Genomic DNA, 15,899 nt, shown 5'->3' with positions numbered 1-15,899 from the left:
CGATCAGACGGACGTAGTTGATGGGAAGGGCGAAGGTTTGGAGCTTGAAGAGGAGACCGGAATGCCATACACGGTCATAAGCTCGTTCGAGGTCCAGGGAGAGGAAGATTGCGGAGCGACGGGAATTAACCTGGTCGGAAAGGAGATGAGTGAGGTGAAGGAGAAGGTCGTCGGAAGAGAAGGACGGCTGAAAGCCACACTGGCCTACCATCGACAGCCAGCCAGTCTACATATTAGAGAATAAGTACACAAAACTAACGAGAACATGGTTGTCATGTTGATTAATCGGGTTTCTGCCGGCTAATCGCGTCTTTCCTGCACGATATTTCAACTGCGTGACTCGCAGTCTTCTTCAGGTGCTGTCCGATACTGATTCCAGTGTGGAACGAGTCCGGTATTTACGCTTTAGGCGTTCCCTCTGCGGTCCGCGCCGCGTCTGGCGCTCTGTCCGCGGTGTGCGCCGACCAATAGCAACGGCTGTGGCGTTTTATTCTGGCCGCTGCTGTTCCGAACGCTGTGCAGGAAGGACGCGAATAACCGGCAGAAACTTGATTAATCAACATGACAACGCCTCGCTGGGAAACCTTGAAGAATTACATGAGAACATGGTTCATTGTTGGATATATATCAGTGCTCTTTATTTAATTTGTGTGATTAGCTGATTTCGACTTTGCATACGTCTCCCATGTCTCTATCATAGTTCTGCGATGTTAGCTGTAAGATTCTCTTTGACAATATCATAAAAACAGTGTCGTTGTAACGTGGATTCTGTCGACATTTATTCATAGATTATGGCATGTGGCCATGAATATGTAACATGAATCCGATACTTACATGATGTGAAACGTGATGTTCATAAGTGGAAGTCACGCATGAGAGCAGCGCTGTCGCAATATAATGTGGTTCTGTTAATGAGATCAGTGCAATGTTTTGACAATCGTTCACGTTAAAGTACTTCAATCTGAAAATAGCCGAAAGCTGAAACTAGCCTAGCACACAAATTACGCAGAAAACATTAATGTGCACCTTACTATGCGCCATGTTTTCGTTTGCTGAGTATTTAGAGGATGTGGGTGCAGGCAGAAAGAGAATTTTAAGTACACGAAAGTACAAAAGTAAATAAAGTCGGAAGTAAGTAATCCATGTAAGGGTACACGATCCTTACACGCTGCGCAGAAAATTGATTGGCATGTTTACGTACGTGCGTGCCAACGGCCTTGCCGCAGTGGTAACACCGGTTCCCATCAGATCACCGAAGTTAAGCTCTGTCGGGCTGGGCAAGCACTTGGATGGGTGACCATCTGGTCTGACGAGTGGTTTTAGTATGACGGATGCACTCAGCCTTTGTGAGGCAAACTGAAGAGCTACTTGATTGAGAACAGCGACTGCGGTCTCGTAAACTGACATACGGCCGGGAGAGCGGTGTGCTGACCACATGCCACTCCAAATCCGCATCCAGTGACGTCTGAGGATGACACGGCGGCTCGGCGGTACCGTTGGGCCTTTCCAGGACTGTTCGGACGGATTTTTTGTATGTATGTGTGGTGTCTTTCTTTCCGACATGTCAGAAACAACAGACACCACCTTGAACCTGCAGCCTTATGTATGTGACGCAATGAAATAAATTTTAACATCGGCCTCAAATGGGCACTGAAATGAACTGTCTACCGAAAAGTGAAACTTTGCCCGAAAGAACAGACACCACACATGTGTAAATATAGGGTAAATATTAATAAAACCGACTAACAGCACGGACGGATTCCTGACTGGAAATGAAGGACAGAAAGTCCTATGAACATGTTTCCTGTAACGCATCGTAGATGGCGCTGACGAATGACAGTTCCTCTGACCACGTGCCGCCTGTTCCTTGTGGGTTGCGGACGGTGTGATAGACGCTGCGTACAGTATGCAGCAGAATGTTGCGGTATTCATGTCGGGAACAAGCCGAGATGATGTTTGCGTGCAGCCAAGCATATGGAAACGGAAGAGCGGCAACACGGCTGTACCTAAATAAGTACCCTTACAGACGTCAGCCACATCACACAGCATTTCAAGCCCTTTTTAGGCGTTCGTGTCATCATGGGCTCTTTCACACAAGCGAACGTGCATCAAGGCGGAGGACTGCGCGTACATCAAATATGGATGTCGTGTTCTATCTCTCGAGCGTTGACATGAATACCGCACCATTCTGTGGCTTACAGTACGCTGCGTCACTCACGCGGCCTGAAACACACACGGAAAACACGGCACGTAGTCAGGGGAACTGTCATTTGCTTCACATGTTCATGGGACTTTTCTTAATTTCTACACTCATGCTCATAAATTACGGATAATTGCAGAATGTGGTGCCACACGACGTGGCACTACACAAAATTGGCGCTAATAGCATAGGCACGTAGGGAGCACACACAACACAGATCTGTAAGTCCACGGTATTGGTGATAAGTTGAGAAAACCGTCCCGAAACACATGTGCTACAAAACGCCGCTGTTTCCTGCGCATGTACCCCGACATTTATATGGGATATGATCACCATGCTCACGTACACATTCCGCACAACGGGTTGGCATACTCTGGATCAGTTGGTCAATAAGCTGCTGGGGTATAGCCTCCCTTTCTTGCACCAGTGCCTGTCGCAGCTTATGAAGTGTCGTAAGGGTTTGAAGACGTGCAGCGATACGTCGACCGAGAGCATCCCAGACGTGCGCGATGGGGTTTAGGTCTCGAGACCAGCCAGGCCGCTCCATTCGCCTGATACCTTCTGTTTCAAGGTACTCCTCCACGATGGCAACTCGGTGGGGTCGTGCGTTATCATCCATCGGGAGGAAGGTGGGACCCACTGCACCCCTGAAAAGGCGGTCATGCTGGTGCAAATTGACGTCCCGATAAACCTGACCTGTTACAGTTCCTCTGTCAAATACATGCAGGGGTGTATGTGCACCAATCACAATCCCACCCCACACCATCAAACGACGACCTCCACGCAGGTCCCTTTCAAAGACATTAAGGGGGTTGGTATCTGGTCAGTCATAATCCCAAACCACACCATCAAACCACGATCTCCATACAGGTCCCTTTCAAGCGGTTGGTATCTGGTTCCTGGTTCACGCCAGATGAAAACCCGTCGGGAATCACTGTTCAGACTATACCGGGACTCGTCTGTGAACATAACCTGGGACCACTGTTCCAATGACCATGTATTGTGTTCTTGACACTAGGCTTTACGGGCTCCCTGTGACCAGGGGTCAGTGGAATGCATCTTGCAGTTCGCTGGGCGAATGAACCATCAGTCGTCTGTAGACTGTGTGTCGGGAGACAACTGTTCCAGTGGCTGCGGTAAGGTCCCGACCAAGGCTACCAGCAGTAATCTGTGGCTGTCTGAGGGCACTGATGGTGAGATATTGGTCTTCCTGTGGTGTAGTACACTGTGGACGTCCCGTACTGTAACGACTAGACACGTTTCCTGGCTGCTGGAATCGTTTCCATAATCTTGAAATCACACTTAGTGGCACACGGAGGGCCCGTGCTACGACCTACTATGTTTGACCAGCTCCCAGTCGCCCTAGTATTCTACCCTTCATAACGTCATCAATATGTGTTCTTTGAGCCATTTTCAACACACAGTCATCATTAGCACGTCTGAAATCGTCTGCACACTTACTCGCTGCACCGTACTCTGACATGCACCAACACACCTCTGCGTATGTGGACTACTGCCAGCGCCACCGTGCGACGACCGCAGGTGAGATGCACCGCATGGTCATTCCCCGATGTGATATAAACCCGAAAACCACCCACCAGAGCGTTGTTTCACCATGTATTAGCATTATCCTTAATTTATGAGCATGAGTGTAGTTAGGAATGCATCGCTGCAGTTTGCCGATTTTATTAATGTTCCTCCTGTGTACAGGGAGAACATTAATCCAACTCGGGTGTTCGGAAATTCCCGTTACAGGCTTCTACGACTTGCAGAGAGGAGTGAGAAGGTAATATTTTGAATTGGAACACATCTCCGGAAACTTACCATTTCGGTGCTATAACCACTTGAAAATATGTTCGCAACACGATCACTTTTACAAGTAAGTGATTAGAAGTGACCCAGTACATAACTTGTTTTACAGTCCTATTCATTAATAGCCGAAGACATTGCTCGTATTCTTGTTGACGGGTTGTCTGCAGTGTGACGCAGTACGGACCCTCCCAGTTGTGATGTGTGGCGTCTCCTTCGAGCACCACGGTCACGCCTGCTAACGGTCAAGTTACCTTTTCTGGCAGCAGTTGCGTAATTGTGGCGAAAGGGGTACGCGATGGAGTCGGACGTTGTGGAGAACTATATTGATAAAGGCGACGAGCAGCTCTTCCATTACCATGAGCTTCGCCGCTCACAAGGAACCTGTTGGTCTATCCCGGAAACGTCTACTCAACTATTTTGCCCTAACACTCATAGACGGGTGAATGAGGCTCGGAACAAGTGAGACAGGTAGGACAGACAGCTATTGACGTAACGCCCCGCCCACCATGACTATTCTGTTGCATACCTACCTGGAAAATATGTTTTCAAACTGCTAAAGCACGGAAACGGTACGTTTCTGGACAAGAGTCCCTATTCAAAATACACTCCTGGAAATGGAAAAACGAACACATTGACACCGGTGTGTCAGACCCACCATACTTGCTCCGGACACTGCGAGAGGGCTGTACAAGCAATGATCACACGCACGGCACAGCGGACACACCAGGAACCGCGGGGTTGGCCGTCGAATGGCGCTAGCTGCGCAGCATTTGTGCACCGCCGCCGTCAGTGTCAGCCAGTTTGCCGTGGCATACGGAGCTCCATCGCAGTCTTTAACACTGGTAGCATGCCGCGACAGCGTGGACGTGAACCGTATGTGCAGTTGACGGACTTTGAGCGAGGGCGTATAGTGGGCATGCGGGAGGCCGGGTGGACGTACCGCCGAATTGCTCAACACGTGGGGCGTGAGGTCTCCACAGTACATCGATGTTGTCGCCAGTGGTCGGCGGAAGGTGCACGTGCCCGTCGACCTGGGACCGGACCGCAGCGACGCACGGATGCACGCCAAGACCGTAGGATCCTACGCAGTGCCGTAGGGGACCGCACCGCCACTTCCCAGCAAATTAGGGACACTTTTGCTCCTGGGGTATCGGCGAGGACCATTCGCAACCGTCTCCATGAAGCTGGGCAACGGTCCCGCACACCGTTAGGCCGTCTTCCGCTCACGCCCCAACATCGTGCAGCCCGCCTCCAGTGGTGTCGCGACAGGCGTGAATGGAGGGACGAATGGAGACGTGTCGTCTTCAGCGATGAGAGTCGCTTCTGCCCTGGTGCCAATGATGGTCGTATGCGTGTTTGGCGCCGTGCAGGTGAGCGCCACAATCAGGACTGCATACGACCGAGGCACACAGGGCCAACACCCGGCATCATGGTGTGGGGAGCGATCTCCTACACTGGCCGTACACCACTGGTGATCGTCGAGGGGACACTGAATAGTGCACGGTACACCAAACCGTCATCGAACCCATCGTTCTACCATTCCTAGACCGACAAGGGAACTTGTTGTTCCAACAGGACAATGCACGTCCGCATGTATCCCGTGCCACCCAACGTGCTCTAAAGGTGTAAGTCAACTACCCTGGCCAGCAAGATCTCCGGATCTGTCCCCCATTGAGCATGTTTGGGACTGGATGAAGCGTCGTCTCACGCGGTCTGCACGTCCAGCACGAACGCTGGTCCAACTGAGGCGCCAGGTGGAAATGGCATGGCAAGCCGTTCCACAGGACTACATCCAGCATCTCTACGTCGTCTCCATGGGAGAATAGCAGCCTGCATTGCTGCGAAAGGTGGATATACACTGTACTAGTGCCGACATTGTGCATGCTCTGTTGCCTGTGTCTATGTGCCTGTGGTTCTGTCAGTGTGATCATGTGATGTATCTGACCCCAGGTATGTGTCAATAAAGTTTCCCCTTCCTGGGACAATGAATTCACGGTGTTCTTATTTCAATTTCCAGGAGTGTATTATGAACTCACTCCCTTATAAGAGTATTAGAAGTTTGTAACGGGTGATTTCCGAACACTCTGTATACGGCTTGACGGCCGTTAAGCTCATTTCAGTAGGCTGGCTCTCTTTCCTAAAATCTTGCGGGAGTTCAGCGTGATGTGGCGAGCAGTGAGAATGGAGCGCAGGCGGCTCTAATAAGTAGTGTGTGACGAGTTGGGAATTTTGTTTTTTCCGAATTTATTCGACTTCAGTACATTAGTCAAGCCATAGTCGTAGTATATTACAGAAAACTTACATGACTGGTATCGGTGATACTCAGTCACCATTATCAAATGTAACAAGTATGTAATAAATCTTGAGTGATGTATGTTTCAGCATAAGAGCAGAATTGCTAAGATTAATAAGACAAGATTTTCACTTCTGAAGTTCGTTATACAAGTAGTTGTACGAGCGTACAACACCGATCCTAATCAACATACACGAAGTTATGATTTTGGTATTCTGTTTAGAGAAAGGCTTCACAGCTATCAACTGCAATGATGTTCCGTCTTTGCCATTAGTGCATAACGATGTTCTATATTACATGATAAATTCACAGTATTGTTTCCTATGACGAAGGTGTCGTGCTCAGACATTACTTACAATTCAAGTTGTTATAATTAATGGCAGACTTATTTCATACTTTTTACATTAGATTAATGGTGACTGAGATTCACCGAAACTAGTCAGGTTTACTGTGTATGTGGCTTGGGTACTGTACTGAAGTCCAGTAAATAAAAAATAAATACCATACATTTAGCCGCGCTTCTCAAGACAGTCATGTCTAATTACAGTATTGGGAATTTAGGTTGGATGTGAAACGTGCCCAGGCAGCCTAATTTGTTAAGACGACGGTTCGCATAAAGTGGGAAATATTCGTTCGAGGCCAGACCCAGACCAATTTTCACTTCTCACCACTGAATTCGCCGACGGCCTTATCGCAGTGGTTACACCGTTTCCCGTATGATCACCAAACTTATGCGCTGTTGGGCTGGGCTAGTACTTGGATGGGTGACCACTCGGTCTGTCTAGTGCTGTTGGCAAGCGGGGTGCACTCAGCCCTTATGAGGGAAACTGAGGAGCTACTTGACTGAGAAGTAGAGGCTCCAGTCTCGTAAACTGACAAACGGCCGGAAGAGCGGTGTGCTGACCACATGCCCCTCCATATCCGCATCCAGTGACGCCTGTGTTCTGAGAATGACACGGTGGCCTGTCGGTGCCGTTGGACCTTCATCGCTTGTTCGGGAGGAATTTAGTTTGGTTTCGTTTTTTACCATTGAATTCATCTCAAATTCTACACTCCTGGAAATGGAAAAAAGAACACATTGACACCGGTGTGTCAGACCCACCATACTTGCTCCGGACACTGCGAGAGGGCTGTACAAGCAATGATCACACGCACGGCACAGCGGACACACCAGGAACCGCGGTGTTGGACGTCGAATGGCGCTAGCTGCGCAGCATTTGTGCACCGCCGCCGTCAGTGTCAGCCAGTTTGCCGTGGCATACGGAGCTCCATCGCAGTCTTTAACACTGGTAGCATGCCGCGACAGCGTGGACGTGAACCGTATGTGCAGTTGACGGACTTTGAGCGAGGGCGTATAGTGGGCATGCGGGAGGCCGGGTGGACGCACCGCCGAATTGCTCAACACGTGGGGCGTGAGGTCTCCACAGTACATCGATGTTGTCGCCAGTGGTCGGCGGAAGGTGCACGTGCCCGTCGACCTGGGACCGGACCGCAGCGACCCACGGATGCACGCCAAGACCGTAGGATCCTACGCAGTGCTGTAGGGGACGACACCGCCACTTCCCAGCAAATTAGGGACACTGTTGCTCCTGGGGTATCGGCGAGGACCATTCGCAACCGTCTCCATGAAGATGGGCTACGGTCCCGCACACCGTTAGGCCGTCTTCCGCTCACGCCCCAACATCGTGCAGCCCGCCTCCAGTGGTGTCGCGACAGGCGTGAATGGAGGGACGAATGGAGACGTGTCGTCTTCAGCGATGAGAGTCGCTTCTGCCTTGGTGCCAATGATGGTCGTATGCGTGTTTGGTGCCGTGCAGGTGAGCGCCACAATCAGGACTGCATACGACCGAGGCACACAGGGCCAACACCCGGCATCATGGTGTGGGGAGCGATCTCCTACACTGGCCGTACACCACTGGTGATCGTCGAGGGGACACTGAATAGTGCACGGTACATCCAAACCGTCATCGAACCCATCGTTCTACCATTCCTAGACCGGCAAGGGAACTTGCTGTTCCAACAGGACAATGCACGTCTGCATGTATCCCGTGCCACCCAACGTGCTCTAGAAGGTGTAAGTCAACTACCCTGGCCAGCAAGATCTCCGGATCTGTCCCCCATTGAGCATGTTTGGGACTGGATGAAGCGTCGTCTCACGCGGTCTGCACGTCCAGCACGAACGCTGGTCCAACTGAGGCGCCAGGTGGAAATGGCATGGCAAGCCGTTCCACAGGACTACATCCAGCATCTCTACGATCGTCTCCATGGGAGAATAGCAGCCTGCATTGCTGCGGAAGGTGGATATACGCTGTACTAGTGCCGACATTGTGCATGCTCTTTTGCCTGTGTCTATGTGCCTGTGGTTCTGTCAGTGTGATCATGTGATGTATCTGACCCCAGGAATGTGTCAATAAAGTTTCCCCTTCCTGGGACAATGAATTCACGGTGTTCTTATTTCAATTTCCAGGAGTGTAGTTTCGTCCGATGTCAGAATTTATTTTATTCCGTCGTGATTGACAAGTCCCGACAGCCTTTACTACAGCTCGTTTGTAATATCTACCAACAAAAAGGAGAGATTACACATGAGTCAGTCGCAGACCTGAAGGCAGCCTACGCCAGGAGGTTTCTGGAAGAGTGAAAGGAAGCGCCGCCACAAACGGAACGTGGACAGCCGTCACAACGGCGCTGTTGTTGCCGCTACGAGCTGCCGTGCAGACACGCAGCCGACGGATATTGAATCGAAGCCCTCAATACGGCAGACGTGACGCGGCTCCCGCCTGTGTGGTTCAGCGCAGCGCAGCGATCTGGAAAAAAAATCTGATGACGGTCCTGCCTCTTCTGAATGTAGATACAGCTACGTCACGCACCATACACAAAGACACACAGATATCTGGTTACTGAAACCAAACGCTGTAAGCGTAGCGTGGTATCGCTGCCCACCCCCTCCATGCCTATGTCGACAGTCGCCTGTCGAGCGCAGAGCGCGACTGCAGGCAGTGATGGCATAGCTTGCGTGGTGTATGTGTCATGCAGTGTCGGTGCCGCAGCTGTTGAGCGCTGTTGACGAAGTAACTAAAATACATAGCACGGAACTTGTTTACTCCATATCACTATTGATGGTCCAGTATTAGCGATTTATTTGAGCATCACATTTCCGAAATCGTGTGTGGTATCGGGAGAACAAGAATCGACGGCTTCGAGTAGGTTACAGGACAAGTAACTATGCAGAACCACTATGTGTGTGTGTGTGAGGGAGAGAGAGAGAGAGAGAGAGAGAGAGAGAGATGCAGGGCGTTCGGAAATTCGTGTTACAAACTTCTATCACTTATAGAGGGAAGTAGTGCAAAATATTTTGAATAGGGACCCATGTCCAGAAACCTACCGTTTCCCTTTCAGGACGGTTTCAGTTTAGATGTTTAACTCATCCACTGGTGCTTGAGGAACTGAATTAGGCGTGGCGCTGTACAGTTATTAGGTAATAATTCGAAAGAAAAACATCCATTTTCCACTTACGCACATTTGTTTGTATTAACATTTAAACATTACGTATTTACATTATTCCAGAATAAAACAGAACCCAGCATACTGTACGTTCAGAATAATACTCATGCATTACAGCAGCGGCTCGACGTGGCGACCTCCAGCGTTTTTACGGGCATTATACCTTGGAAGCGTGTTCTGGTACCCAGTCGTCACGCCAGCTGGTGTCTTTTTCAGTTTCTTGTGCAGCGGCCAGAACTCGTGTCAACAGATCCCCCTCTGTGTCAACGGGACTCCTGTAAATTAAACTTTGCATACGACCCCACAGCAAGGAGTCCCTAAAAGTTAAATCCGACGATCGCGACTGGCACGCGGCTGGACCACCTGGCCTGTCCATCTTTCACCATATCATCTGTTGAGATATCATCGAACCGCATTTGAGAAGTGAGGCGGCGCACCATCATGCTGAAACCACCCTTTCTGACAGACATCCACTGCCACATATTCCAAGAACGGGTCCAATTCGTTTTGTTGGAAGATCAAGTATGCAGGACCAGTCAGCAGATGCTAATGGGTTGTTGCTGTTGTGGTCCCCAGTCCAGAGACTGGTTTGATGCAGCTCTCCATGCTACTCTATCCTGAGCAAGCTTCTTCATCTCCAAATAACTACTACAGCCTACATCCTTCTGAATCTGCTTAATGAATTTATCTCTTGGTCTCCCTCTACGATTTTTACCCTCCTTGCTGTCCTCCAATACTAAATTCGTGATCCCTTCATGCCTCAGAACATGTCCTACCAACCGATCACTTCTTCTATTCAAGTTGTGCCACAATTTCCTCTTCTCCCCAACTCTGTTCTGCACCTCCTCATGAGGTACGTGATCGACCCACCTAATCTTCAGCATTCTTTTGTAATACCACATTTCAAAAGCTTCTATTCTCTTCTTGTCCAGACTATTTATCGTCAATGTTTCACTTCCATACATGGCTAGACTCCGTAAAAATACTTACAGAAAAGACTTCCTGACACTTAAATCTATAGTCGATGTTAACCAGTTTCTCTTCTTCAGAAACGCTTTCATTTCCAGTCTACATTTTATATCCTCTCTGCTTCAGGCATCATCAGTTATTATGCTCCCCAAATAGCAAAACTGACCTACTACTTTAAGTGTCTCATTTCCTAATCTAATTCCCTCAACATCGCTTGATTTAATTCGACTACAATCCATTATCCTCTTTTTGCTTTTGTCGATGTTACAAATCTGAATTGAATCCGACATAGAACGGAAACGGTACGTTTTCGGCCGTGGGTTCATATTCAAAATATTATGTACTCACTCCCCTCCACGAGTCCTAGAAGTTTGTAACGGGAATTTTAGAAACTTCTTCTAATCGGCTGGACGTAATATCACGAGCTTAGATACTTCCGTTCGGATATCGTAATGCCAGATCAACAAACGGCCGCCTCACGATGGGTCTTTTGCTCTTGGAAGTAATTACTAACGGCACTAGAAAGAATTAATATTAATTGAAAGAACTTTGGTACACGTCTAACACGTAAGCGTATAACAGCCTGTTTGAACAACACGGAGCCAGGTACGTAAGATTTAGAAAGCGGTCGTTAAATATCTGCTTTTGGTCCCTGTATTTATTTGACTTGGGCAGTGTATAACGCCAGCATTTTAGGTGTTTATCCCCTGGCGTCTTACAAGATCTCAGGCGCCACTTTACTCTTTTCAGATGTTCCTCTCTTTACGGTCGTCTGCCTCCTGACAGACCCGTTGCGTCCCCCCACTAATGGACTGATGTCTTCATCCGAATAGGTCTTACACCCAACGTCGTTTCACGATTCACTTCAGTACAATGCTTGACTCCAAACGTTCAGCCGGCCGGTGTGGCCGTGCGATTCTAAGCGCTTCAGTTTGGAACCGCGTGACCGCTACGGTCGCAGGTTCGAATCCTGCCTCGGGCATGGTTGTGTGTGATGTCCTTAGGTTAGTTAGGTTTAAGTAGTTCTAAGTTCTAGGGGACTGATGACCACAGATGTTAAGTCCCATAGTGCTCAGAGCCATATGAACCATTTTCCACACGTTCATTCTGAGAGCTTTCTTCCTCAAGCCACGGCCTATGTTTGATACTAGCAGTTCTCTCGCCTTTGCTAGTCTGCATCTTATGCCGTTCTTACGTCGCACTTGTTGAGTTAACTTTGGTTTCCAACGTAGTATAATTCCTCCATTTCGTCCGCAGTTGTGATGTTAACTTTTCCGCTGCCCCTTTCGTTTATGGTTTTTCACGCAATCGGTTCCGTCTTAACTATGAATCATCATCAAATGAATTAAGTACTTATGCTTAGGCCAACATGGTCACGTAATAATATGTATGGAACCTGTGACGTACTATAATTTGTGTTTCCTTACACGCTGTCTCTCTGTGTCAAAGGGATTAACTTAGTGCATGACCGATATCTTAAGTTCGCTTGACTTGTATGTATCTACAGGACGGCTTCGCACACTTTTGTGCATTACCCTCTTGTTATTCTGTTACACTTGTATAACTAGATTAAACTTACCGGAAGAATTACGGCTGTTGAAGTAAATAAGTGTCCTAACATAACTTGGGTATCGTTTAGTAGCGAAAATATTTGGTCAAAGTTTATACCGTGAGAACAGTGGCAGACTGATGCACTAGCTCTATCACGACTGCACGAAGTCCAGCACACCATGCTGCTGTTCACATTCAGAATTCGAAAAGTCGGTCGCGGATAAATCTTCCAACTCTACTAAGCTATGATGAGATTTCCAGTATCTGTAAACACTAGCTGCTGTTCACAGTTTAAGTCCACCAGCGAAGCTGTCGAAAGCTTTACTAAGTTCCCAAACACCTACGGAAACTTTAACAGTCCCTGGACTTGTCGCCCTGAACCTTCGAAACAATTTAACGGCCAACCTCTGAAAGCGAAGTGACCCCAGAGCCGTTGCCTTTGTACAGGTAGGTTGGAAACAGTCTGAAGAGCTTGTAAGTGTGTTGCAGGGTAGGTTGTGCTGAAAATTAATTTTTCTGGAAAGAAAAATCGATATGTTGCACCGTTTTCGACATAATTAGCACTGAAATTAGCCAGTCAGGCCGCTGCGCGAGCAAATTCAACAAGGTGTCTCCAAACGTGTTCTTCAATTCTTTTCTTAAAATTGAAAAAGAGAGCGATACAAAAATTGAACATGGGACAGTAGTAAAAATCGAACCCGAGCCAAAGGCTGGGCAGTCTCGTGCGCTGTCACCTACGCTGTGAGAACGACTGTCACTAATTATCTCTGGCTGTCCGCTTTCGTTTGTGAACACAACGGCCATATCATCTAACTTCAATGTTAATTAAGTCGCAAAGGGGGCTACGTATCGAATATTTTTCTTAACGACTGTTTCTGAGCACAAACTGCAACCCTTACATGCTTTTCAGACTGTTTCCGGCGACTCTGCACAGACTCGGTCGGTCGTTGCAAACCGCACAAAATTAAGTATTCTGACCGTACTGCTACAAAAAAAAAAAAAAAAAAAAAAAATAAATAAATAAATAAATAAATAAATAAATAAAATAAAAAAAGAACAAAATATCAAAATTTTAGCCCTGCAAGAAACAAGGTTACCTGATGAGAATACCATGGATTTTGGAAACTACCGATTCTTTAAAAGTAAAACAGACAAAAGAATTCTTAAAAACACTCCGCATCTGGGTGTTGCATTCGCAATTTCGCAAGACATTCTTGGCTCCGTAATCGAAGTAAATCCAGTAAACAACAGACTAATGACAATTTCCATGAAATGTGCAAATAAAATGTACTGTTTAATTAACGCACACATGCCTATCAACCAGGAGAATAAAACAAATCCAGAAAAAGTAAATAAGTCATGGGAAGTGTTAGAGAATACAGTCTCCAAAATTCCTCAAAATTATGTAAAGATTTTAATGGGTGATTTTAATGCACAGTTAGGGAAAGAGAGAAAATTTAGAAAAACGGTCGGTGAATTCCCTGCACATAAATGGACCAATCAAAATGGAAATAGGCTGGTAGAATTTTGCAGAAATTTCAATCTCAAAATTATGTCAAGTCATTTTAAGAAAAAACCTTCAAAACAAAAGACATGGCGATCACCTAACAATGACATAGGTGAATTCCAAATTGACCATATTGCAATCTCGTATCCATGTCACAAAGAAATTTTAAATGTTCAAGTCCGTAAAGGCGCCAATATTGACTCAGACCATTACTTAACCCGTGTGAAACTAAAGCTAAAACCCCAAAATTTCAACAAAAGGACACCATTAATCCCCAAATTTGACACCAGTAAAATCCAACCATCATTATTAGCAGACGAATTTGACAAAACAAGTGCACAAAATTGGGAACAACTCAAACACAAGATTATCAAAACAGCTCAAGATCAAATTCCTTTACGAAAACACAAGAAACATGCTTGGTGGAATGAAAACTGTGATCATGCAATCAAAGCCAGACAAGAGACATTTAAAGCATGGAATAGCAACAAGACAGAAGACACATATGATACATTCCTGACAACTAGAAAAGACACTTCAAAACTAATTAGACAAACAAAAAGACAATATGAGAATAGTCAACTCTTAGAAATTGAAGAAGATTTTCAGAAATACAATACCAGAAATGTTTATAAAACTTTTAAAACCAAAATAAAGGGGTACCAACCCCAGAATCTTTGCTTCAAGAAGGAAAATGGACAGTTGGCTCTTAACAACCAAGAAAATTGCAAAGAACTTTCTAAATATTTTAAGAATCTTCTAAATTGCCCCGAGCCCACAGAGAGATTTCCACCAAAAATTCCCCAACAATGCAATCCAGTTTCACTTGCACCAAATGAAGAGGAAATCATTAAAGAAATTCATAGGTTGAAAAACAACAAAGCATCTGGTGAAGATGGAATTGTTGCAGAACTTTTAAAGGCAGCTGGTCCAAAAACCGTTAAAGAAATTACTTCAATCATGCAAAACATTTGGCAAACTGAAAAAATTCCTGATGAATGGAAAACCGCCTTGATTCACCCACTTCATAAGAAGGGAGACAAAACTGATGTTAATCATTACAGAGGAATTTCTCTTCTTCCAGTCACATACAAAATCCTCTCTCAATGTCTTCTGAACCGAGCACAACAACAACTTGAATGGAAAATTGGCGAATATCAAGCAGGTTTCAGGCCAAATAGATCTTGCCCAGAACAGATTTTAGTCCTCAAACTAATTCTCAGACATCAAAAAATTTACAATAAAAAACTAGTTTGTACCTTTGTAGATTTTAGAAAGGCTTATGACTCAGTGGATCGTGAATCTCTTTTCCAAATTGTGAAAGAACAAGGCCTGGATCCTAAAACCACGGCAATTATCAGAGACACGCTAACTGGTACAAAATCAAAAGTAAAGTTCAGAGGAGAAATTTCAGAACCCTTTGAAATAAAAACAGGCGTGAGGCAAGGTGATGGACTCTCTCCGTTGCTATTTAACTGCGTTCTAGAAAAAGTAATACAAGAGTGGCGCGAACGAAAATTGGAGTTCAAAATTGACCAACCAGTGAAATTAGGACGAACAAATATTCGAATAGACTGTTTGGCCTTTGCAGACGACTTGGTTATTCTAACGCAGGACATCCAAATTGCTCAGAAACAAATAGAAATTCTTAAAGAAACAGCAGAAAGAGTAGGTCTCCAAATCTCATTTGAAAAAACTCAGTATATGACTAGCAACAAACTGGCACCCAAACTTTTGGAAACTAAGTATGGAAAAATCAAAAGAGTTTCGCAATTCAAATATTTAGGTGAAACAATCTCAGAGACTGGTCTAGAAAAAATTGGAAATGAAATTCGTTGTCAAAAGATGGAGACAGCTTTTAGACTTACAAAAGACATCTACAACAAAAAATGTCTCTCGAGGTACTCTAAATTGAGACATTACAACACGGTCATAAAACCAGAGTGCCTTTATGGGGCTGAAACGCTAATTTTAAACAGAAAAAAGGACATTCAAGAAATCCAAAAAAGAGAAAGAAAAGTAATCAGAAAAATTCTAGGTCCAAAATATACTGAAGAAGGAACATA

Source organism: Schistocerca cancellata, chromosome 2, assembly GCF_023864275.1.
Source record: "Schistocerca cancellata isolate TAMUIC-IGC-003103 chromosome 2, iqSchCanc2.1, whole genome shotgun sequence".
NCBI classification, from domain to species: Eukaryota; Metazoa; Arthropoda; class Insecta; order Orthoptera; family Acrididae; genus Schistocerca; species Schistocerca cancellata.
This window is presented reverse-complemented; position numbering follows the sequence as displayed.